This window comes from Aphelocoma coerulescens, chromosome 1 (genome assembly GCF_041296385.1).
Source record: "Aphelocoma coerulescens isolate FSJ_1873_10779 chromosome 1, UR_Acoe_1.0, whole genome shotgun sequence".
Classification (NCBI taxonomy): domain Eukaryota; kingdom Metazoa; phylum Chordata; class Aves; order Passeriformes; family Corvidae; genus Aphelocoma; species Aphelocoma coerulescens.
This window is the reverse complement of record NC_091013.1, coordinates 96584333-96609095: the sequence shown is the minus strand read 5'-3', so window position 1 is coordinate 96609095 and position 24763 is coordinate 96584333. Positions and strand designations below refer to the sequence as shown.

Below are 24763 nucleotides of genomic sequence, written 5' to 3'. Positions count from 1 at the left end.
TCCCTCCTCATTGTGAGGTCTGAGGCAAAACTGAAAGGGGGCTGTGTGCTGGGAGAGAGGAAGAGATTGTTCTTAGTAAGCATGAGGACGGATGGGTGGCACAAACCCATTTTTTAACACCTTTTCCATCCCATGCCCTGTCTAATTCAGCTGGACAGAAGCGAAGGCAGCAGCTATGTTGGGGCCTCTTCACAGTCTTTCATGCACAGGGAGTGACCTGGGATCAACAGAGAAGAAAAAGCCGTAACTGTGCAGCTGTCTGAAGTCTCCCACCACTCTTCCACTCCCAAGGCACTGACTGAGCCAGCAAGGAACTGCAAGGGCACAAATACCTCATCTGAGATCTCTCTCAATTCGAATTCAATTACTTCGCTTGCAGAGAGCACATCAAACCACTTGCAAAATGGAGGAGTCCTACTGCAGATAGGCTCCTCTTCCTGCAGAGTAGAGCAAAGTCATCTCTTCACTTAGACACAAAGAGCCCTTGGCAACACAGTGCCATTAAAACCAATATATTTCAAAGCATTCCTCTGAGCAAAAAGCCTCTGACTGCAGTTTAGGCTGTTACTGAGACAGCAGTAGGGCATGGCCCTGAGCAGCCCCCCAAGAGAGTTTGCCTACAGCTTTTTGCAAATAGATACCAGAAGAGGATGCATCTGAGCTGTCACTTGCTCCCCCGAACAGTGTTCCAAGGCAGACCAGAAAGGATGGGGGAAGGAACCTGCCCAGGTTTCACTGAAGCAATCCTATCCTCCTTGAGAGATAGTTCCCAGTTAATGCATCAAGCCAGGTTTTGCTCATATCCTGCCATTGGTGTCCACACAGCTGCTCCCTGCTGGGCTGCCTGTGCCTGCAGGGGTCAGATTAGCATTCAGGTACCCCTGCATGTCCCCAGACACATGCTCAACGTGCTCAGGAAGAGCAACTCTCTGTAACCCTGCTGTCCCTCCCTGCTGTTCCTGCACCTCCTTACAGTGTAAGGTACCTCTTTGCTGACCATGGAGATCTGAACATCTCCTCTTGCACCTGGGCACAATACAAGCCATGGACTTGGCCTTAGCAGCATCTGTTAGAGTTTATTCTTGGCTTGTGCACTGAAAGGCAATGCCTCCAGAGCAGGAGAAGCACAGTCCCAGACCCCCTGTAGAAAGAAGGCACAAAATATTTATGTAATGATACTGTTTTACTTGAGATTGCACGCTGCAAGCAAAACACTGTTATTATACTGGCACTCTCCTCTTCCAGCTACCTTTCAAAGCATGATGCCACAACTGAAAACTGGCTGACAGAAGAGAATTAAAGACGTAACTGGCTCCTTTCCTTTCCCTTCAGCCACAAGCTCTTGCTCTCCCCCTGCAGCTCCCCAGCTCTGCAAGACCTGCTGCCTACCCCAATGTAAGGCATGCACAGCAGCAGGATGCTACCAACACCAGCTGCAGTGCCAAGTGCCCCTCTGGGAAGCCACTCACTGGAGCTCAGGTAGCCACTGATGTGAGCTAAGGGCTGAGGAAGATCAGACTCTGCTATGGACAACTCCCAGCTTCAAGGCAGACAACTTTCAACCAAGATCTAGTGATGCTCGACTTCGACCTCTTCTGAGGAGCAGGGCAAAGTGGAGGATGGAGCATGGGACTGAGTACCAGGCAACATGGGACCTGTACTTAGCTCCAGTCCCGACCTGCCAAGTCACTCCAAGGCACACGTGTCCTTCTCATGCTCTATTTTTATCTCCTCTTCCACATTTACTTCACTGTTTTGAATGGGGATGTAGGAACAGTCTCCCACTACAAGTTAACATGGTGTCTATCATAGATGTGTCCCAGCCTTGGTTAAAACTTGTAGACACAACTGTAATACAAATAATAATTTAGGTTTTGGAATATGGTGATGGAGGAAGATGGCACAGCAGGCCTTTCTCAGGCCTTCATCCAGAGAGTCAAGAAACCTGTACTTATCTTCAGTGCTGAAGCTACGCAAAAACTGGGTTATAGTCACATTTTTGTGGCTGAGGAAATTTGCACTCATTTGCTTGGTCACTAGTTTGGGAAATTTTTTTAAAGGTGGTTCTTTCAAGTGGCTCAGAGGTTAGGGATGTCCAAAGCTATCCCCAGGGAGATTATAGGGTCAGGCCTCAATGATAAACACAGCCTGCCACTTGCTCTTGATGTTGTTCTCTTTGTGCTCCTATTCCCTTCTCCCCAAATCTGCAGGCCAGGCAATTGTGAGGAAAACAGGACAACTGTATATTTAGCAACTATGTTCCAGCTTAAATTGATGTAAGTAGCAGACTCTTCCTTCCACAAAAGACCACAGGCTTCATGATGCCGTCAGCAGGATCCCACAGCCCGTATTTCTTATTTCCCACAGCACATTTCATACCAGGCAAGGACAGCCAACTCTAGTGGGAGCAGGAATATTGCAGGACTGGTACCTGTCCTGTAAGACACAGGGCTGGCTTATCTTGCTGCAGCCATGTAAACCAGATCACTCCTCCCTAAGGCTTCCTGAAACTGGCTCCATACCTCCCTACCAAGAGGTGAGTAGGGTCAGCAAACACACCCAGGCTCCAGCAGCTCCAGCTCTGTACCTTGGTACTGACCCCCCTTTCTCAGCATCCATCATCAAACTAATGGGCTGCATGGTCATCCAGCATAGCTGATCATGACCCCAAGACTTCTTCCTCTCTGCTGCCTGGGCAGCCACCTCTGACAGGATCTGGAGCTGGGGTGACATTACCTGAACTGCCCTTGCAACATTTACAGCACCTCAGGCACCCAGAGCAGCAAGATCCTCAAAGGCAACCAGTCCTTGCGTGGCCCTGGACTCTTTCTCTACAGCCTTACAGAGGTGTTCAGCCACAAGCTGCATGGAACCAGGAGCTCAGCTCTTCATCTGCTGGAAAGCAAACATCTTTTCCCTTCAGGCCAGTCCCAGACACCTCAAGGGCAAAGTGAGAGTGACAAAAGGTGATGATGGACACATCTAAAGCAGCTGGCATGCCTCTCTGAGGTGCTCTCTGAGCACCAGCTTCTCACAGGCTTGTCTCACTCTACAAAGCCTCCAGCTACAGAAATGTCTGACAGCTATAAGCCTGGTATCCTGCTCGGCCAACTGAGGGGTAAGGAAGTCCCCACAGGTACTCAAGAGCTAGTAGATACCAAGCACTCCTCCTGCAAGGTCTGGCTGGCCATGCCATAAGGTCCCAGAAGAAGTTAGTCATGGGGTGCTCCTCATGGGATTCAAGCCCCATTACAACTGGGTAATTGGGCCATCTTGCTCTCCTTCTGCCCAGACGACTCTGGCTTAGAAGCTGCACTTCAACTGCTCACAAGCCAAGATGTGCCTGATAGCCACTTATGAAATAGGGTCCACTTCCATGCAGGAGTAGATGGTCAGGACTAATCTACTACAGTGGGCAGCTGTTACACTGGTGACAGTGGGACTGTCCTGCACACCCACCATGTGTGAGCCTGTACTGAAAAGTGAGGAGGGGAGCTGTCTGGTCTCTCAATGCCCAAGTCTCATTGGCTCTTCACCACATCATCGAAGTCAGCCCAGGTGTTTTTGAAATATCCCACCCAGCATGTTTCTGAGAATATCTCTTGACACTGGGACTCAGACCTAACCCTTCAATCTGACAGTGCTTGGGTTTGTTACACAAGCAGCTTTCTTCTGGGGAAATAAAACATAAAAATCATATGCCCATCACCATTCAGGGGCCCCAAAGAAATCTCTCACTGACAGCACCAGGCTCTAAAGAAGCTGGACCAGCCAGTCCTTTTTACCACCCATGGCCAACAAATAGCAGGAATCTTCCTGCTCCAGAGGGGACTGCCATCCAGAGGAGCACTGGAGTAATGAGAATGCTCTCCACATCAGCTACAGCTCAGGGAGCAACTTGGGGCAGAAGGCACTAGATTAAATTTCTTCAGCATCTAGGCCACTATTGGCTTCCAAATAATTGTCTATTTGTGTGCGTGCATGCACAAGAATCCTTGCTCCATGGTGTGTCTTTGTGCCAGCATGTTCCCAGTGCTGCGACTCTCTAGGGACAAGGCCCATACTTGTATTCAATCTCAGCTTTGGCTCCCAAACACTAAGGTTTCAGATTATGATTTAAAAAACATTTTCTCTGGCAACTGGGCTGTTAATGGATGTGATGTTTTTGCTCTCGCCTCCTCCCCACCTTTAAAAGCTTGGCACTAAAGGGCTTCTTTGAAGATAAGGCCAAATTTTCAATTTAAGGGGAGGAACTTCATAAAGTAGATTTGAAGGGATGGAGAAGGGGGAGGTGGGGGGAAACAACCAACCCTGGAGCCACTTTGCCTGTTGAGATGTACACTGTACAGCACAGAGGATTACAATGGCCTCTCTGTACCACCACTGGCTGGAGCCAGAAGTTCGCTGCAGCTGCACTGCTGCTACCTACGCGAGGCTCCCCAAGGGTCATGCTCAGAGAGGGCCTTTGCTATAGCTGCACATCCAGCCTGCCCTCCAAACCAAAAGCATCCTGCAGCCCCTACAGAGCCCACATCCACCCAGCAAGCAGGGGCACACGTCCCCAGAGGCAACCACAGGAGCCCCCCACTGGGCTGTCAGTGCTGCAGGAGGCTCTCTGCTGAAACCAACTGTGGTCCTTATCCAAGAGGTTTTTTGAGGGCCAGCAAATCTATGGTCTCTCCTGATCTCCAGCAGAGCTATCCTCAACACCACAAGGAGGCAGGGAAGTCCCACTTAGTTTTGCAGGTGGAGCGCTGAGGCAAAGAGCAGCTTGCCCCAGCCTGGGGGGAAATCTGTGGTGTAAGAGAATCAAATGCAGCTGCCCTCACATCCCAGGCTTGCACCCTGAAACACTGGCATCACTAAGCAAGGTGGCTGCTCTCCCTAAAAGTACCAGGATAAATTATAGTGACATTATCAGAAGAAGCTGAATTTTAGAAATAAATGCTGTATTCCAGGCCAATGTATCCATATTTGCAGTGTATTTCTCAAAGGCTACTTCAATATGTTCGTACCACCACAGGCTTTCTAAACCACACTAAACACATTAATTCACAGGGCTCTGTCTAACCTGTCCTTTTGTCAACTAAAAGAAAAATAAAAAGTAACCTCATTCTGGTATTTGAAAGCTGACGACACAGTTCTGACAGGGATCTTTACACCCTTTTCCCCTGCACTCGTGATTTAAAGAGCAGCAGACGGGGCTGATGCACAGTCTTCAGATATAAAAGCTTGTTCAGACTCGCTGACATTACAACCAGTGAACACATCCTCGCATTTGGCAGGGCCCTGGGTTTATGGCTGTGCATAAAAGTACAACCTGCTGGCTAATCTCTTTGCCAGAGTGGACCTGAGAGAGCCAAAACAGCACTGCCACTGCAGGACTCGGGGTGAATGATTCACTGCCTATGCCAGGCACAGAAGTTAATGAAAAATGACCTCTTTCCAAAACACCATCTGGCTTTCACACACAAATACAGAGACACCACAGCCCAAAACCTCTGCGAACCTGACAACAGTAGGTTTCCATAGGGGTAACACTCTGTGGTGTGGTTTGGACTTTGCCCAGCAATCCTCCAACACTCTGCACAGGCACAAGGCACAGTTGCCATCCTCACATCTAATGGCTGCTCACGGAAGATGACTGGACACAGCTCAAGAGCAGCTGAGCAGAAAGCAAGGATAAAGTTTGGCTCTCACCTCTGTGCTGGCACACTGCCCACAAGGAGGGCAAAGAAGCTCAAGCACGTCCCACACGCTCCCTGACGCACATCTCTCTCCATCAATGCCACTAGAGCCAAAATAAATTGGCACTGCCTCTTACTCAAAAGCTCCTACAACACACAATGGCAGCCCTCAGAGGCCCTCACAGGTACCCAGTCCAGGTGCTCTGCTACCAACTCCATCAGGCAGAGCTGAGCCTCCCGTCCCATTTGTCCTTTTGCAGGGAAGAGAGGCCATTTTAATAAAAGGAGCATGTAACATCCTCAGGGCAGGGATCTGTTGCTCCCTGTTTAAGCAGAAAGCTCTGCACTGCCTGCAGCAGCTCTGGAACTGTGTAAGCACCAAGTGGTTTCTTTTCCCTGCAATAAATATCTTTCTGAGCTTTTCAGCCAACTTGCTTCTACTGCTCCATACTCCTTTTGTCTTAGCTTCCCATGGACACTCAGACAGCTGTGTTGCTGGAGCACATGCTCCTGTGGAGAGATTTTAGAAGACTTATGCACAAATATGCATACAAAGCAAATTTTGAAAGCTTCCCATTCTGCAAGCATTCCCTCCAGAAAACCGGCCTCAAGCACTGTGTTCAGCCAATGAAGCAGCAGACATGATGCTGTATGATTCGGAGCCAAGAGGAACTAAACCCAGTATCAGGAAACAGACAAAGATGCTTGCAATACCTTTTGTTGAACAATTACCCAAAGTACATTTAGAAACCTGAAAGATTATATTTACCCCCATTCTACCTAAGGACCTACAATTCATTTAGTCATTATTCACCTTAAACTGTTCTTGTGGCCTAGGAACTGGAATACATAACAACCTCTTAAACTGAGACTGACCACAGGAGCACCAAAATACACAGCAGCAGGTTTTTTCCCTCGGGATGTTTTCAGTCTAACCAGAAACAGGAAGTCTCCAAAGATTTTGCAAGAGAACTTTTTCCTTGTGGGATATCCCAGCCTAACTGCAGAATTCACACTGCAAATTTTTAGCCTGGGAGGTAACGGTTTAAACCAAGAAATTTGCAAGCCTTGGTCTGTAACATGCCAGCAGTAATGTATCAAAGTCACCTTTGCCTATTAAAGAAGTCCAAGGGAATTGTGCCTCATGTCTCTGAGGCACTCAGCATTGGATATTAAAATGAACAACCCACCACTATTTACTACCAAGGAACTTTTGTTAACCTGGAGTTACCTTGGCCTACTGCTGTTGTAACATCGTGCAGGCTGAATGACTAAACTGAGCCCAGCTGAGCCCAAGTCTCTGAAAATCCACCTGCAGGCCAACGTGGGCTAAAACAAAAAACATGGTTCCCAATACACTCTTCCCTGTCACTGCTCCCCTGCTTCATGAGGCACACAAGGTGGGGTGCTGGGAGACAGCCTGTCTTTGCCTGGGAAGAGAGCGATTTTGGAGGCACAGAGGTGCCTCTCCAGCCCTGTGGCAGTCCTTAGGAGGGTCGGCACAACAGTGAGGGTCCTCCCCAGAGCACCTGAGTTCTGCTCTGAGAGACAGGAGGATGGGTACAGGTCAGCTACTAAGAGTCAACACAGACAGCAATATCTGCCCCTCCTCCCAGTGCTCAACCCACCAGCACAGGGTCCAGTTCCATTTTCTGCATGGGAACAGTAAGGCACAGGGCTGTGGAGAAAACGTGAGGTCACACAGGGCATGTGCATGGGCTGAAGACCCAGCCCAAACACCTCCACAACCAAATACATGCTTCCAACTGAAGTGCCTTTCCTGTCCTGTCATCCATGTTCCCTCCCACAGCCCAGGTAGAAGCAGCAATAATTGTTCAGGAAGAGGCCAGGAAACACTGGCAGGTAGATCTGGTGGTGTTTCAGTCAAGTGTTTCACTAACAGTGACAAGAAACTACAAAAACTCAGGTCTGCCGTAAATGAGTAACTTTTCCTAACTCTGGAAAGGAAGTTTCTCCTCTGCAGCACTGAGGAGCGTGGGGACAGCAGGCTGCCTGCTTCATAGCCCCTCCTGAGATGCTTCTTGCTCAGCAGGAGGCTCCAGCTGGCTCCCAAAGAGGCAATTCTGCTGGCCCCAGTCAGACAGCAGGAGCTGTACCAGCATCCTGAAGGCATTGCAGGGCTGCCAGTTTGGTACTGAAGATTTGGAGGGACCTGTCTGCTGTTAGTTCTGAGGATATAGAAGAATTTCATGGAGTGAAGTGGACTGACCAATGATTCACCTGTCCTTCAAGGGAGCAAAACTCCAAGCCAGGAGTCTCACACCCTGCAGGCTGGAAAGACCTCTGCAAACACCAGGCACTGTGTTTCACTTTGCAGTCTCAAAGAACCTCTCGCTCTGTGCTTCTGTGTCATGTCAGTATAAAGCACAGAAAAGCTGCTTTCTCCAGACTGCAGGGATACACAGAACTCATACACCTTACACGCTAGTTTGGAGCACACACATGCACAATTATGCAGCTCTAATACTTCTTCATTGTGCCAAGCAGAGAAGAAATGTGTGGTAGTTACTTGTACTGTGCTACCTCTCAAATAAAGGTCCTGCAGGGGTGTGTATGTATGAGTGGGAGAAAAATGAACTTGCCTTTCCCATCTGCACAGGACCTCTGTGCACCATTCTGATGAACCTGCCTCACATTCCCTAGCAGGAAGCAGGGAGGACTGCACTGTATCTGACTTCAACCCTCACAGCAAACACCTACTGGGACCTCTTCTGCTGGGGATATGCAGGATGAGTCCCTGTAACGGTATCTGAAGGGGAGGATTAAGAAAAGGACATGGGAAAAAACTCCATTTATTTCTTGTGAGAATATCATGCACCCTGCAGGGAGCTCACAGCTCTTCCTAATTGTCCTATTTACTTCAGGAGATCCCCACGTGACTCCTAGTAGCATGGGAAGTTATTTCACCTTCATTTCTTTAGGTCACTTAAATAAACAGAACAAATCTTCACTGCAAACCCATGATGTGTTTCTGATGAAATCCTTCCCTGAGCCATGAACGTCAATATTCAACCCATTAAACTGAAGTGTCTGCCATATAAGTACATAGGCATAAATATGGAGGAACCCTCCTCTTAATTGTAGGCACACTGAGTCAGTTAGTTTCAAAGAAAACTGAGATAAAATTCTACTTACAAAACGCCCACATTCTTCTAATATTTTCCATGGTAGTTTTTTAGCCCATGGGAAAAGAAACTTTAATGACAGATTGCAAATGAACGTATCAAAAAGACACTATGGTAGCAATGTAGAAATTAAGAGAATTGGGCACCAAGAAAAACATTTAAGACATGCTGGGAATTACATGCGGGTGCCGAGTGTGTGTATGGATTCCTGTTATCCCACTCACATAATGCTGCAGAGAGGTCAAGAGAGTTTCTATAAAACAAACAAGGACAAAAAAGCCCAACTTTAATAGACGTGAACTGCCTTTCACAAAATGCCAGTGAAATAACACTTGGGGTACCAGAATTAGTTGGGGAAATGCCCAAAGATAGATTTGTATTAAGTACCTTTTGCCAGCCAGGGGTATTGGTTAAAGTCTATTAGTATTTTTCAAAGTAAGTATTAGTATGTTCAGAGAACTTCAAAAAGTCTGGTTCGGACATGGCTACAAATTCAGCACCCTGCTTTCTCCCCAGCACATTTTCTATTTACAGTCACCATCCAGACGACCTGCCAAAGTTGCAGTCCAAGCAGGGAAGCACGCGTGCACAAATTCTACAACATCCCACTGCCGGGCAGAAAATTACTTCCCCTAATCGCTCCTAATCCTTGCACCAGGGTTACAAACTCTACGGGCACAGAACAGGACAAAAATTCTACTAACAAACTACCCATCCCTGCTTTTCTTTGCAGCAGCAGCAGCCCCTTCACAGAGCACAAACCAAAATGCCTTCGCATCTGCCAGAGACAGCTCTCGCCTGTAAACTCCCAGCAGCTTTTGACAAGAGTTCGAGCAATGGAGGATGGATCTGCGGCTTATTTTGCACAGCTTCTCCCTCTCTCCACTGCTCACCGTCCCTCCTCGCCCAGCCGGCAGTGAGGACGGGGCAAGGTCGTGGACCAGGCTGCTGGAGAAGTTCCAGGCGAGCCCTGGAGCACCGCGGAGCGTGTGCGTTCCATGGGCCCACCATTAGTTCTGGCCGACCCGCCGAGGAGGAAGAGCTGGAGGGAAACATCCGAGCCCCCCACATCTCACCTGCCTGCGCGAAAACAAGCCCCGTCCCGGTGGGGACCAGCGGGTCTCCACTACTCCCCTGTCATGTCTCCTACATCCCTAGGCAGACCCCCTTCCTCACATCCCCACACCAACTTCCCGAACTCTGCCGCTGCCTGAAGATGGATGGGGCGAAAGCCCTGCGCCCCATCGCCCGCCACCACCGTGCGTCCTCCCAGCCCCTCGCCAGGGCCACCAGGCCCGGGCCCCCTTCTCTTTCACTCACCGCAGTCTCCAGTGGAGCAGGCGGGGGGAAACACAAAGATGCCCCAAACGAAGGGAAGCAACAAAGAGGCTTAACTCCAGGAGCTGGGAACTTCCAGGCCGGATCTGCGGGGAATTCACTACACACACACACACACACACACACACACACACACACACACACACACACAGAAAAAAAAAAAAGAGAGAGAAAAAGAGGGGGGAAAAGCCTATTTTGGGGGAAGGGGAAAGTGGGGGGGCCCTTGGTTTGGGGGTAGTGGTTGTGCTTTTTCTGCGGGTTAGCGCTGGGGATGGGGGGCCGCGCTGAGCTCAGACGCGGCGGGAGGAGGAGGAGGAGGAGGAGAAGGAGGAGGAGGAGGGAAGAGGCGCCGGGATGCGGGAAGCCAGACCCTCCATACGGGAGACGGCTTTTGGATGACTGAACTCCCAAACAATTCCCTGCTCTAGCTACTCCTGCCTCAAGAGCCTCCCTCCTTCCCCTCCCCCTGAGGAGGAGGGAAGAAGAGGAGGAGCCAGAGGAGGGAGAAAACTCCAAGTAAAACCCCTTCCCCAAAGCCGGATAGCGGTCGAACCCCGTACCCCTCCTCGCACCATCCCCGTCCCCCCGGTACGGCGAACCGGGAGCCGCGGACCCCCAGGGCCGCTCCCCGCCGCCCCACGCTCCCCGCCCGGCGGAAGCGGGAAAGTTGGGACGAAAAGTTTGTTGTGGGCGGGGGAGGCGGCCCCGCCGGCCCGGGGTGCGGGGTGAGGGGTGCGGGGTGAGGGGTGCGGGTCCGGGGCGCCCGGGCGCGGGGGTCCGGGGCTGGCACCGCGCACCGGAGTGGCACCAGCGCCTCACGGAGCTCCCCGGGCGCCCCTCCTGGGCGGCCATCCCGCCCCATCCTCGGCGGTCCTCAGTTGTAATAAATACCAGAAGGATGGAAAGGTCTTTCTTCCAACCATCCCTTCCTGGCAGGTGCTTGCTCTCACGGAAGGTGTCTCGGGCACAATTTTTCAGGAGAAGCAATGACAGCACTCCCTGAGATTAAACCAAACCAGTTCCTCCTCACTGCATCTCCCTGCATCAATCATGCCTCAAAACTTAAATTTACCTAGAGGTGCAGGGAAATCTTTGGTCTTTCAAGGCCCTTCAGTAAAGACTATCTTGAAACAAATCTGTCACTAAAAGGTCAGGATAGGTTTCTCACCTTTTTGCCATGTACAAAAGAGCATAGATGAAAAACATGATCTGTAGTTTCTAAACGTGAAGTCCTTCAGTCTTCAAAGAAGGTGAAAGAGTTGAAGTTTTTCATCATGTCATCACTGGGTTTCAGAGTTACTCCTGCTTAGTGGCATTGTAGGAGAATTCTCATCTCCTGGCTTACTCATTTCTCCCACATAAGAGAACATAAGGATGATGCAAAGGATTTGGTGGTTTTTGTATTTGGATTTGGGGTCCTTCCTTGCTTTATTACGTGGGTGCTGAAAAGATTAAAACTGATTTTTCTGTAGGATTTTTTGAGTTCCAAGGGAATGTGTGTTGATGGCTTCTTCACCTTTCATTTCAATGGGTAAGCTTATCAGGTTGAACACAAAGACTTATCAGGTTAAACACAAACTTCCTTCCTCTGAAACGGTAACTTTGTTGTCTAATTATCTTTTAAAGAATTGTTTTGAAGATTTCAAGTTTTTCCTTATATTGCTCAGTAACACACCCCTCAGGTGCTAAATCCATATGTAGACACCTCTCTAAGTGGCCTAATTTTTACAAGTGCTAAGACCTCTAGCACCTGCCTTGTCTGAAAAACACTGCTTTCCTAATTTAAAGCAGTCGTAAACTCTCCTAAATTAAATCCGGAATTGAATTAGCCCTGACTAGTTTTAGGCTTACAGAGGTGGGAAGAAAAAGGCGAGGGAGCAGAATTAGAACTACCTTGTGCGAAGAAGTGCCCCAGGGCTTGTTAAAGAGTATGAAAAAAAAGATTGCAGCCCTGCAGGATTACATTCCCTGTTTATCCCTGCGCCTGAGGGAATAGATGGATGCAGCAGTGCCCTTCCTGTGCTGTTCTTCCCACCTGCTTCCCAAAAGAAATGCCTTGGGACAAAGCAGGGTGCTGGTTTGTGCAGCCATGTCCCCTTGGCATCCCTGGACAAGCCAGTGGCAGTCCTGCTTATAGGAACCTCTCTTGTTGCTGTACTGGGGATGCCTGCTCTAGGCTGGCACGCATTTGTTTCAAATTCCCCACCAGAACTGACTTCTGGATGCCACTGGCCTGTCTGAAGCTTGAAGCAGTGTGAAAGCTGAAACCCCCTCATTAACCCCAGTTCCTTAGGCACAAGGAAACTTTTACTCTGGGCATTGACCAAGCACAGCCCCATGGCTGGAGGGTGGGGGGCTCCCATCTCCTTCTGGAGATGCCAGGGCCCCCCGATCCTCGGCTACCAGTTTGCCCATATTGGCCCTGTCCCTCTCTGATCCCAGACAAAATTCCCACTGCTGCTGCTGTCGGATGCAAAGGCTTCTCCTCGGGGCCGCTGAAACTCCAGCTGTTTGATATTGTGAGGAGCAAGGCAGGGGGCACAGAGGGACTCCGCATGAAAGGGCGAGCTCAAAGGAAACCGGACCCTGGCATGTCGGCACGATACTCAGTGGGTAACAGGCTCAGTTAAATTTGCTCATTCAGCCAGCTAAGAGGGAGAGTTTTCTCATCTGTCCTGCTATGTTTAATTCATCCACACATGCCTTCCAATTACGGCAGGAGTAATAAACAGAAAGGGATGTTGGGGGTGGGGGGGAACCAGCCAGGCCCCAGCTACCAAACCTGAAAAAATGTGAGCTGCACACTGCTGGGGTCTGCAGTCCTGGGAGGAGCTCATCAGCAGCTCTGACTCTGAGTCCTTACGAATTTTAGCCCAGATTCATGCCTGAGTTTTGTTCTTTTGTCTGTTATTCTCCAGAAATGTACATTGCAGGAGGTGTGTTGCAGAGTGCTGCTTTAGGTGTACCATGTCTGCCGCCTGAGTTAGGCAAAACTCCCAACAAAAATCAGTTCAGCATCCCTGCCTCCATGGAGGCTCTTAGCTCACCACCAGGTTCTTCCAGCTCTGCATTTTTGCAAAAATGAAAAATTGATGGGGGGAATTAGGCTGTGGAGGCAAAGACAAGGTGGATAAAATGCTCCATCATAGAGCGAGTTCAAAGCTGTCTGGCCATGTTGTTGGAAATTCAAGGTAAGTTTGTGGAAGGAGGGATGAGGCAGTGATGACTAGCTCAGTTCTAGGAATGGCCATGGTCCGAAGTGACCAGAAAGTCATCTTGTGAACAGTGTAGAGGAGAGGGGAAAGACTCACATTACGAAGGGATGTGAACTGGGAAGCCCCCAGTTCAAAAGAGTTCCAGCATGAGTTTTACTTTGTTTACCCTCTTGTAAAGCTATTTGTTACTTTGATAATCCATAGGAAATGGGATCATTTCTCTCTTGGCATGTCAAATTAGATAAACAAATAAAACCTTGTTTGGCTGGTGAGGAGCTTAGAAAGGAAAGTGTATTTGTATAGGGATTCAGGAACTAAGCATCTTTCAGGAGCAGATTAGGAAAGAAATCAGAGAAACAAAGGGGGAAGTGATTCAGTCATCAGAACTCAGCCAAATTAAAGAGGGGGGTGGGATGAAAGGACAAGAGATAGGGCCTGTCTATATTAGGAAATCTCTGCTGGCATAAACTAAACCAGCTTGATGTCAGTTTAGTTTTACCACTAGGGTCCAAGTCAGGGACATAGACTTGGGTTGTGACAAGCTCATCCTGATGTCAGACAGAAATATCATACATTCACTGGCGTTTCCTTCATTTCAGAATATATGTTACCCCTCATGCATGAACACAAGCACACACAAGGGATAACATGTATTCTGAAATCAAAAAAAAACCGTGGTGAACCAGTGCTAGCTTTTCCTTCTTGAGAGAGGGGTTGGCAGCAAGATAGTTTTATTAGTACTGTTCCTGTTTCAGGCATGGTAAAAACAATGTGTAAGAAACACAGTCCCACATAGGTATCATTCTCTTTTTTTTGCAGTGGTATGTATATTGGTATAAAAGGTGTTACATATTGGTATAAAATGTGTTATATATGGCTACAGCTGTGCCTATGTTCTGTGCCACACACCCACAGGGGATGTTGTAAAAAACTACCATTCTGTTTGTAGTCAGGTCATTGACAGGAAATATTTGGAGAATCAGTGAGCTCCCAAGACTGTGAGAAGATTTGGTTCAGGTCCATTTGTTTCCTTGTCTTAAAATGTTCAGGGATCAGCAGTCAGAGAGATCCCGTTGTGTTTGGCAAGTGTTTTAAAATGTCACTGAACATTTTGAGTGGAGGACAGGGTCTTTAAGAAAATGTTTTGTTAATGGGAAATTATCAAAGGTAATTGGTAAAGCTTTTTGCATGAGTAAGGAGATCAGACAAATGCTCTAAATAAATAGCCTTCCCCCTGCCCCCACCCTAGAATCCTGCTTTCCTTCCTCAGAACTCAGCAACTACTCTCCTACAGTTTAAAACTTCTCTTGCAGTGAAAGCAAATATAACCACATTTGTGATCATGACCAGACACCTCACTGCCAGTGCTGGATGTGGGAAGTCCTGAGACTGGATACAAGAGCACCTGGAACCTGCTGTGTGCAGAAAGAGGTAGGACATGCCCTCCTGCCTTTGGGTTCACTGCCAAAATCCGTCTCAGAATAATGATAAGAAATGCTCCCCTGATGGACAGGATGTAAAAACAAGACCATGCATGTCATCTCTTGCAGTGACAATGTTGCTCTGTGCTATTAAGTAGGTGTTGTATTTTACCCAGAGACAGTGATATTTCAGTGGCAGGCAAGCTTATTCTCATTCTTGAGTAGGAAATTATTTGGAAACTCTTGGATGCATGTACAATGGATAGACAGTACAGCATTCTATAAAATAGTTCACCCTTCCAAGTGGAGATGGGAACTTGGGCAGTAGGTGCTGAAAGTAGGACTCTCAAGGGTGAAATGCATTAGATAGAATGGATAATTTCAAGTGAACATTGTGAATCTCAAATTGGAGGAGATATATATATATAATGTTTTAGCATATGCATTCAAATTATATGTATGTACATAAAACTGCAGCATCACCAGCTCTTCAAAAATCAGTTTGGGTTTTTTTTCTCTGTGTGTGTGCATCCCTTCAGCTGGAAATCATGGCAGAGTCCAAGATGTTTCAGTGGTGTTGGCTTAGGTGGCTTTGATTCATCCTTTCCCCCTGCTATCCATTTTTAGCTTTGTAGAAGTTTGTTGGAAAGAGCAGTTTTTTTCTTCTCTTGTGAGATTTGTTTTCTTTTTGGAGACTCTGCATGGAAACCTGGTGCTACAGTAGTTGATGGGAAGCTTATTCCCATCAGTACAGACTCTGCTGGGTTTAGGGTTTCACACTTTTTATGATTCCCTTAATCTGTAGTAGGTTGTTGTGGGTTTACAGACCACAACTGTGAAGATGGGGAGGCACCTTAAAGGTGTTCCAGGTTAATGCTGAAAACTGAAAAGATCCCTTTAGCTGGAGCGCAGTCCCTGGGTAATTACACCTGTGGGAAATAGCTGCCTGTCATGTCTATCAACAAGGGAGCTTACCTTTTAAGGCACACAGATCTCCCTTTACATCACATTCTCTCTTTGTTGTAGTCCATTTATTCACCTATTATTCACCTATAATCTCTCTTCCCTTACCACTTTCCCACACACCTGTTGCCTTTCCATCTTTCTTTTTCATTGCTTAAGGCTTGTGCTTACCCTGTCCTCTGGAACAGCCTCAAACGAGTCCTTAAATTCAGGAAGTGAAAAGGCTGGGGATCCCCAGTCTCCCGGGCCCCCACTAGCCCTGCATCTGTCCCTGTGCCCCCAACACCCCCCTCCCATCCGGCGCCCACATCCTGAGCATGAAAGCCAGCCGGATTAATCCGGCACAGAGCACATTGTGTGTGAGTCATGACAGGCTCACTAAGGCGTGCAGTGCTGATAAAAGGCAGCTCTGATGGGCTCTGTCAGGGATCCCGGAGAAACAGCGTGGAAAAAATCTGCTAACCCACATCCCAGCCTGGCAGCCGCGGCCTGGAGACAGCCAGGCACCGAAGGGAGCGCGGGGAAGCCCCCGCAGCACTGGCAGGTCCCACTCTGGGCTCAGCCTGTGGGGAAGCCCCTGGTTCCAGGCATGAGCTGCTGCTTCTTGGGGTCATCCAAGAACTCATGGAGCCCAAGGAGGGCTAAGCTCCTAAGTTGTGAGGATGCACCCTGAGATAACCTCCCTCTCCTCAGAGGGACCAGCTGGCCAAAGGACATTCCTGACACCCCAAGCAATGTCGGAGGTGTCACTCTCCTTAGACCTACCTTCCCCTGCTCTGTCCCAGTGGCTAGCCCAGCTAGGGGGGCCTTAAGGAGGCTGCTCTTGTTTAACTTGGAGGACATGTCTTTCAGAACAGCATTATTTTACCAACCTGCACTTTTCCATTATTTGTTCCTTATTCTTCATATGGACCTTTAATATCATCTTTCTCAGTATCTTCAACTCTCTGGTGTTAAGCCTTGCAGATGCTGATGTTTGAACCATTATGAGTCCCTGTCCTTCTAGTCAGCCAGGCTATGCATTGCCTATCTGCAGTGTCCTCCTAATACTCTCCTCTCTGTTTTATATGGTGTCCACTGGATACCATCACTCCACTGCAATCTGGAGACTCAGTAAAAGGCAAAAAGAGAAAGAGCTGCTCTTACAGCTCCATGCCTCTGGGCATATATGCCCTGCTTTGTCTTTTCATTAGGCTGTGCACAAATACACTTCTATTAAGAGCAGGACAGCAAAGCACCTACCAGTCATTTCTTTGAAACTTTAGGAACTAAGTCTTCTCTTAGAAAAAAGAATCATGGCTGATGCTAAGGCCATGGTGCTCAGGAATTTACAGTCTCTGAGAACAAGGGTTAGGTGAACTTTAAAAGGTTGTATAACTTAGTGTTTCTGATCCTTTTTTAAGCCAAAGAACAAACTAATCTTTCAGGGAAGAAAAAAAGAAATCCACACATTCTTTCATGGTGTGATACGACGCAGCAGCCAGTGGTTATAGACAAATAAAAATCAGGCAAAGCTTTGAAATTCTTCGTTTTTCATTTCTACCAGCTGCTTTTATTTGTCGCCATTTCATTTGACTGCATGTGTTAGATATTGCATGAGGCATGACTGTATGGGTGGGAATTTGGAGAAGGATGCTGTAATCCACTTGCAGACTGCCTTCTGAAGTCTTGCAAGACACCAGTACTCAAAATACTCCCAATCTAGTCTGCCTGCTGCGTGCCAGACCATGCTGAACCCAAAACCCATTTAATCCCTTTTTCTGACTGATGTAAGCCATACCTAGAAGCATCTTGTGGAAGGCAGAACACTTAGCTTAGGGAATGGATGTCAGCTGTAATCTTTTCTCTGCAACTTAAATTTTCTCCTGTATACTTCATTCCATTACTTCTGATTCTAATATTTTTGGACCACCCCTGCTTAGCATTTACAGGTCTTTAATTCTCTCTGTTGTCAGACAGATAAACTGGGTCTGGGCCCAATTCTCCCTCAGTTAGCTGGGTGTAAATGTCTCTGAATTCACACCAGCTAGATGCAGTGTAACATGAGAAGTGTGTGTGGCCCTTTATTCTGTCAGCCTCCCCTCATATATCAGCTCCCACAGCAGCACCTGAAGTCATTTTCTCAAGACCAAAGAAAGCATGCATGGAGAAGGTTTTGTCAAGAGTCTAGGGAGATCAAATGGTCTCAGAAGGTTTACTGTTCCCTGCAGTGCTGCAGGCAGCTCGGCCAGGATTGCTGAGTGTGAGGACCCCGCACAGCATTGCTCGGCGCCAGGAGGGCTTGTGGAAGGAGGGCGTTAAGCCACCAGAGAAATTGTGGTTGTTTCTGCTTGTTGTAGTGTGATCCCAGCCGAAGAATCATGGATAACTGTGTTTCTGTTTCATCTCAGCTGAATACAGAGCCAGTTTACCTGCCCAAGAGTTTTCAATTGATGCTAGCTTTTTGGTAGTGAAACTTTCCCATGAGACTGAACTAAGCAGCTTTTTTTTGGTGGCCCTTTCTACAGTGTCTCTTGTGTGAGCTGGAACAAGAATGAAATTCCCTCCCACCCAAGTGACTTGTGGAGCTCCTCGCCTGTGTCTCATGATGAGAGAGACAAAGCCAGTAGGTCCCTGGCAGCTCCTACAATGTCTGTTTGAGGTATGAGCCAAATACTGATCCCAGCACGGTACTATGACTCGAAACACACGACACCAGGCAGCACCAGAATTGCTGAGTGCAGTGGTGCCATGGTGAATACACCATGTCCCTCACTGCTGCTGCCACTCAGCATGTCCTTATCCACTCTCCTTTCCCACGCAGGGACAGTGCTCTCCCTGGCACAGGAGCAGGAGGAGGGACTGGAGGCAAATCTCTTTGTTTGCTTTCAGAAGTATGATGTCTACAGGGTCAAACTGCATTCCAAAAAACGTGAGAAATGGAGGGGGTAGAGCTGGATTAGAGGTACCTACACATGAGGAAGACAGAGCAAAAGGCAGTCCTGAGTGTCCCAGCATCACCTTTTGCTGCTGTTCCTTGGGGGTGTGTTTCTTGTGGGGTACTTCACATTTTCTAATCTGGTGCCAAACTCTTCTTCCTAGAGTGCCTCTAAAGACTTTTACCAACTAAAAGCCAGGCCCCAGACCCCTGCCTCCTGCTGAAGTCCTGCTAAATGCTTCTCAGAGGACAACCCTCCCATAGGTGTGTGACTGGCCTCCTTGTATAGGAAGTACAACACTGGTGTAAATCACAGCACAGTTTGGCCAGTTTAGTTCTTTACACCACCATTACAATCGCTGCAAAAATAAATACATCTTTACCCAAGAGATACTTGTGTCAAAGAATATATATTTTTAAATAATATATTTGGGGAAAATCAGAAGCTACCTTGCTTTCTGAAAGACAGGTTTGGCTGGTGTCCTTGACCTGCCAGAGCTGTGACTTTCTAAGGACCCTGAAGGAGATGAATTTCCTTCTTGAAGCTCAGTGGGATTTGGAGGGGTGGGGTGTGTGTTTCTTCTCTTCCTTGAATATTCAAACAAGTAGTCCTCAGACATCTCTCTTCTGCTTGTCACTCTTTGCCCTGTTTGTTTGTTTTTTGCACTTCTCGCAGCCCGGACAAGGCAAACAGGGCAGTCTATTGTTGGTGCGCATCTCTTTCACTGCAAGATTTGTTTATGTCTTAGCACAGTGATGCAATATTTGGGTTGAACTCTTCAAGGGGAAATGTTTATAGAACTAAAAAAATATTTCCATTTGATTTGTTTATAGGAAGTTTTTTCTTGTGGTCTTGGGTTTTGAAAAGGCCTTTGCATGTTTTCTTTTCCGCCTCCCCCACTCCCCCTCTGTGGATTTGAAGTTTGGTGCCAAATTCAGTCATGATAATGCCATGACTGATTCTTTAGGTATTTCTATCATGCTCAGCACTACACCACTGGAGTATCTTCATCCTGGCCTCCCAGATCTTCTCAACAGCATTATCCTTCTTACGTACTGAGGTTCCCAAAGCTTCTCGGTGGGGCTGAGGGTTTTCTAGCCCCACAGTCCAACAACTCCTCTTTGTTCCTGAATTATCTCTGACCTGGGCTAGCCCTCAGGCAGGGCAGGCTACACTAACAGGGGAGAGTTGCAAGAGTTAAATAGGAACATTGCTTAGAATGAAAAACAAAAGAGTAATAGGAAAGGCATCTTTGTGTGACCGAGGCTTAACCGAAACCAGGCCTTCTCTCTCTGCCTCAGCCAGGAAAACGAGAGAGTACGTGCAGGCAGCCACCGGCAGAGCGTGCACGGGTGTCCTCCTCTGCCTCCAAGGATGCAGGCAAGGCACAGCCACTCACAGCCAGAGGGAGGGCAGACAATTGCTCATGTGGCACCCCCAGAGCACAGCACGGGTGCACTTCCTGCCACCCTGGCACTCACACCCTTCATTGCACATCCGCTCCCCCCTTTCTGCCCCTCTCACATTTACTTGGTGTTTCTCACCCGGAGGAGGCTCCCACATTCTGTTGTACTCCAGGCATTGTGCATCTGCTCTTTGGAAAACACTGAGTACCACAGAGCTGCCTCCTTGTCACATTGGGTCAGTGAACAAGGATGCTGAAAGGATGAATGTCCCAGTTTCTACAATCCCTGGCTTTGGCCACCACTTGCTAGCAAGAGGCATAGATGGGGCAGGAGGAGGTGCAGGCTTTCTCTCATGCCTTGCAATTTTGCCTCTTTGTACCAAAACCAGAGAGAACAGTCACAGGGTCCTTCCAGCCACTGTCCTTCTAAGCTAGTCCAGCATCATCCATTGCCAGTCTCCATTCTCTTGACAGCATAAACCATCACCAACTTTACCTTGTACCTACCAGGGTAACCAGCAGAGAACAGAGAATATAACAACATGTGCCAAACTCTTTGAACCAATAAATATCATCAGTCCTCAACATTTCTACAAGGCACTCTCACACCTATGTCACCACAGTTTCAGGGCTGGATGTCTTCAGAATACGGCTGGCCCTGGAGCCCAGGTGCAGCTCACTTTCCATGAGCTCATTAACCAGCAGGGCTTCACAGACCATCGTCTGGCAACAGCCGGTGTAGGAAAAATTATTGTTAGAGATGTTTCCAGCTACTTCCAGCTGCTGCCTGCACAGAAATGAGATCACTGGCTCAGAGGAAGCCTTGGCTTCCCCAGCCCCTGGCCATCAGCAGGTGGCCCCAGGAAGTGGAATGGCCTGTGCATGCTATGGCAAGGGCGATCTGGCATGTGGGCATGGGGATCACAGATGAATACACAGATGAACAAATAAAAGCCAGCCCCCGTGCTTTGCTGGCTGGTGGGCTCTCCTGCCAGATATGATTGTGTTTCGGTGTTTGGTTTTCCCCCGGAATGCTCCCAGTTCAACACGCACTGTTTCAGAGCCATGCCAGCCACCTGCCACTAGCGGCCCCCTGTCTCCCTCTGGGTCCAACTTCCCTTCAGACTGCTCTGTCACCACAGAGGGGCCCAGGACCTGGGTCCCCCACTCCCACCCTGCCTTCTCCCCAAAGCTGAGATCCAGGGGAAAGGAAAAGCAAAGATAATGAACAGGCTGTCTTTGGTTCTCTCACTCTTACAGTCACCTTTTCTAATGGTCAGTAATACTGGAATCCCTCAGAGACATGTTCTGTGACAGCATTGTTGTGCCTCTGAAAGAGCAGAACCTTTCTGGGACTACAAAGGCTTTGAGTATGTTTGCTCTGTCCTGTTGTTTGGGACTGAGATTGCCCAGGAGTCACAGCCTCCTGTGCATCCATGCACCCTAGCTGTAGCCTGGAGCAAGCTGATAAGAGAGCAGGGGATGGCTTGGGTCCCTGCTGAGAGCAATGCCAAGGTTTTCCTAAAAAGTATCTACAAGGCTAGGTGAGGAAAATTAAGGCCAATATATTTTATACAGAACCCTGGCTTGATGAGAACTGTTTAATTGGGGATTGTGTCTACCACACAAATGGGCCGTGATAACTAATACCTGGTAGTCTGTCTTGGCTCTTCACACGTCAGACAGACACCATGCCATCATGTTATCAGGGATTTTAGTGCACTGGGAGCCAGATGGAAGGCAAAGTAGACCAAGTCCACTTACAGACACCATAACCACAAGCCTTGGTTTGTGAGGGAAAACCAGGAGGGCTATCACCCACAAGCTGTAGCTAAGTGCATACCTTCATGCCATCTCTGTACCTTCTTGTACATGATAACCACATCTTCCAGGAGGAAAGGTCTATGGGTCACGCCAGCTTGGTACAGTAACTGTGTCCCCCACATATGGTTATTGCACGGATGGGTTGCTGTTGGATTCTCGATGGTTGCTCCGAGGAGTGGTAGAAATAGCTTATTTATTCTGTTTGGCATCTATATCCATTCCCTCTTCTCCTCCCAACCCATAACCCCTTCCCCCAAACACCAAGCTAATGCCTTCCAGATGAGGTGCTAGAAGCTGCTAATTGCACCCGGATCCATCCTGATTTGTGCTTCAGTCAGCAAGGCACCTCGCTAATGGATCTGAGACTTGGCAGTGGGCCTGGGACCAGTGTCAAAGGAAATGGATGAGAGGCAAGGAGAGAGCAGAGGGCTAGAGGGAGAGCAGGGAGACCCAGAAAGGAAAACGATCCCTCCTTCTCACAGCAAGGGGCTGAATACTGATAAGGGTTTGTGGCTGTCCCCCAAGGCTAGGTGGTCCTGTGCGGGATGGCAGGCGGCAGAGGCACGTTGCGTTCTCCTGTCAGAGCCCACGCCTGTGCTGGGGTACTGCTCCTTGCTCCTGTGGGAAGACTTAACCTTGCACGGGGGCAGCAAGGCACTTTATCACTTCCCAGACTGGTCAGGGCTTGAGCTTTCCTGATGGGAAGCTGGGACATGAGAGCTGGGAGCCAGCTGGGGGCTGGGACTGAACTGTGGCTCCCTGTTGATCCAGGGCATCTCTCTCACATCCCTGGTGGCTTCCAGGAGAAGAGGAGCCAGCTGGGGTGATTGGATGTGGATCAGAGGTGGAGAGGAGAGAAAACAAGAGGGAAGGGGGTTGGGGAGGTGATGGCAGGCAGGATAAGAAAAGAGCCCTGGAGAGGAAATAGAATAGGAGGTACGACAAACAGCAAAAGCAAGGAGCAGAAGTGGAAAGGCAAGAGGGAGAAGTGAAGGCTGGAGAGTAAGGAGATGGTGCTCCTGTACAGCCTGCAACAGCCACACTGTGGCCTGGGGAGGCTGTGCTAGCAGCCAGAAAGGGCTGCAGCCTCTCTGAGAGCCCCAAAGGGAACTGTGCATGCTGTCCTGCCTGGGAGCCCTGGGACCTCACTGCAGAGCCTCAGGGATGAAAGTCTTCCTAACAACACATAAATGTCTAGGGACTATTCCTCAGTGTCTCACCAGGCTTAACTGCCCAAGGACAGGTCTGTTTCTGGACATGGGGATGACATCAACACAAAGAGGCTTTGCTTCAGCATCTCAGCCTGGGCCTGAGGAAGAGGTTGTTGCTAAGTCCTTGAGAGTTAGCTTAAGGGTGGCATGAAGAAACCTCCTTTCTGTGTGCTGGAGAGCCCCAGGAGAACTCGGAGTGGTTCCTCTCCATTTTGAGATACCTCTCCAGCATTAAATCCAGTGTCTTCCCCAAATGGAGTTTATTATGCTCATTTTACTGGTGGAGAAAAGTGAAGTAACATTGCCTTGGGTTCCACAAAGAATCCAGGCCCCACCTGGGAGAGGACTTGTGGTTGTCAGTCAAGGGGTACCTGCTCTGCTAGACTGTGAAGGTCTAGCATGAAGAACCAGCAGAGCCATGAAATTGTCAGAGAGGGAAGGAAGGTTCAAGGGCAGAACTGTACCAGATAACTGGGAACAGAGAAGATGTTTAAACTCACACCAGTGATCTGGATAGATGGGCACTTGGTCTCAACAAGTCCTCTTCCTTGAAAAAAAAACCAACCCAAACCAGGGAACACTGGGGTGGAAGGAAGCCTGCATCTGCCAGGAGGGCCCTGGAGGTGTGTTGCAGCATCAAGTAATCAGCCTGATAATCCTGGGAAAGATGCTCCAGGTGGAGAGGTGCCAAGCTGAAAGCGGAAACAGGACAACCAGAAGCAACCAACTGCAATGGGAATGCAGTTGGTTGGAACTGGTGAGACACTGTGCTAAAATGCCTTTGGCTCCGAGTTCCATTTTCATCAACTTTGCAATTCTTGGCAAAGATCAGAGGGAGTTTCCAGTAGACTGTGATTCATTGAGTGAAATTTGATCACGGCCAGCAGGGGAGGGAAGTAGACAGACAGACTGACAGAGAGACAGTGTACTTTGAGGAGAGGAGGCAAGACTGTCAGGCCTCTGCAGAAAGGGCAGAAAGAGACCTGTTCTGTCTGATGGGAATCTTGGTGGGCAATCTTCTGGGGCAAGAGGTAAGGAAGTAGAAGAGCAAACTAATTACAGACATTGTGTGTGCTTGGATGCGCCTACAGACTGATTAGCTCATGTCTCCAAAGCACTTGGAGATGGAAACCAGTTAATTATCCTTATTAATTTTTCCCCCTTTGTGGTTCTAGTTATTTTTGGAGACCATTTTAAGCACAATGCACCACCCAGGTGTTGGCTGTCCCAAAACCCATTGGAATTCCCTATTTGTCTTTCCTTTTCCTTACACAAAGGATGAAACAGTCCCTATGAGAGTGATTCCTTCCTCCTCCTTTATTTGAAAAAAAGGACAAATTAAGAAAAGAAGAAAAAAAAAGAAAAACAATGTATCCCATGCTGCAGTGCCCAAATCACATCACACTTGCTTGTTTCTGTGCCTCTGGGGTGCCAAAGGCAAGGTGAGTAACCCTCTGAACTCATCAGTTCCCTGGGATACTGTCAGGTCAGTACCCAGATGCACATGAAACAAAATCATATTTGCATACTGCAGCTTGTTGCAGAACAGTTAGGACTTAGATTTAGCTTCTTTCCAATCTTCTTGTTGTGGGTATCCACCAAAGGACACTGAAGGAAAGTCTTGTGAATATCCTG

At 48.4% G+C, this 24763-nt stretch overlaps 1 protein-coding gene across 2 annotated transcripts in view; it reads right to left on the bottom strand.

Moving 5' to 3' along the window:
• Positions 1-10560, bottom strand: part of BOC (BOC cell adhesion associated, oncogene regulated) — a 55038-nt gene extending 44478 nt beyond the window's left edge. For both annotated transcript variants that reach the window (XM_069020120.1, XM_069020128.1), the window contains exon 1: positions 10154-10560. The gene's annotated coding sequence lies outside the window, so the exon portion shown is untranslated. The remainder of the gene's footprint in view (positions 1-10153) is intronic.
• Positions 10561-24763: the final 14203 nt, after the last annotated feature.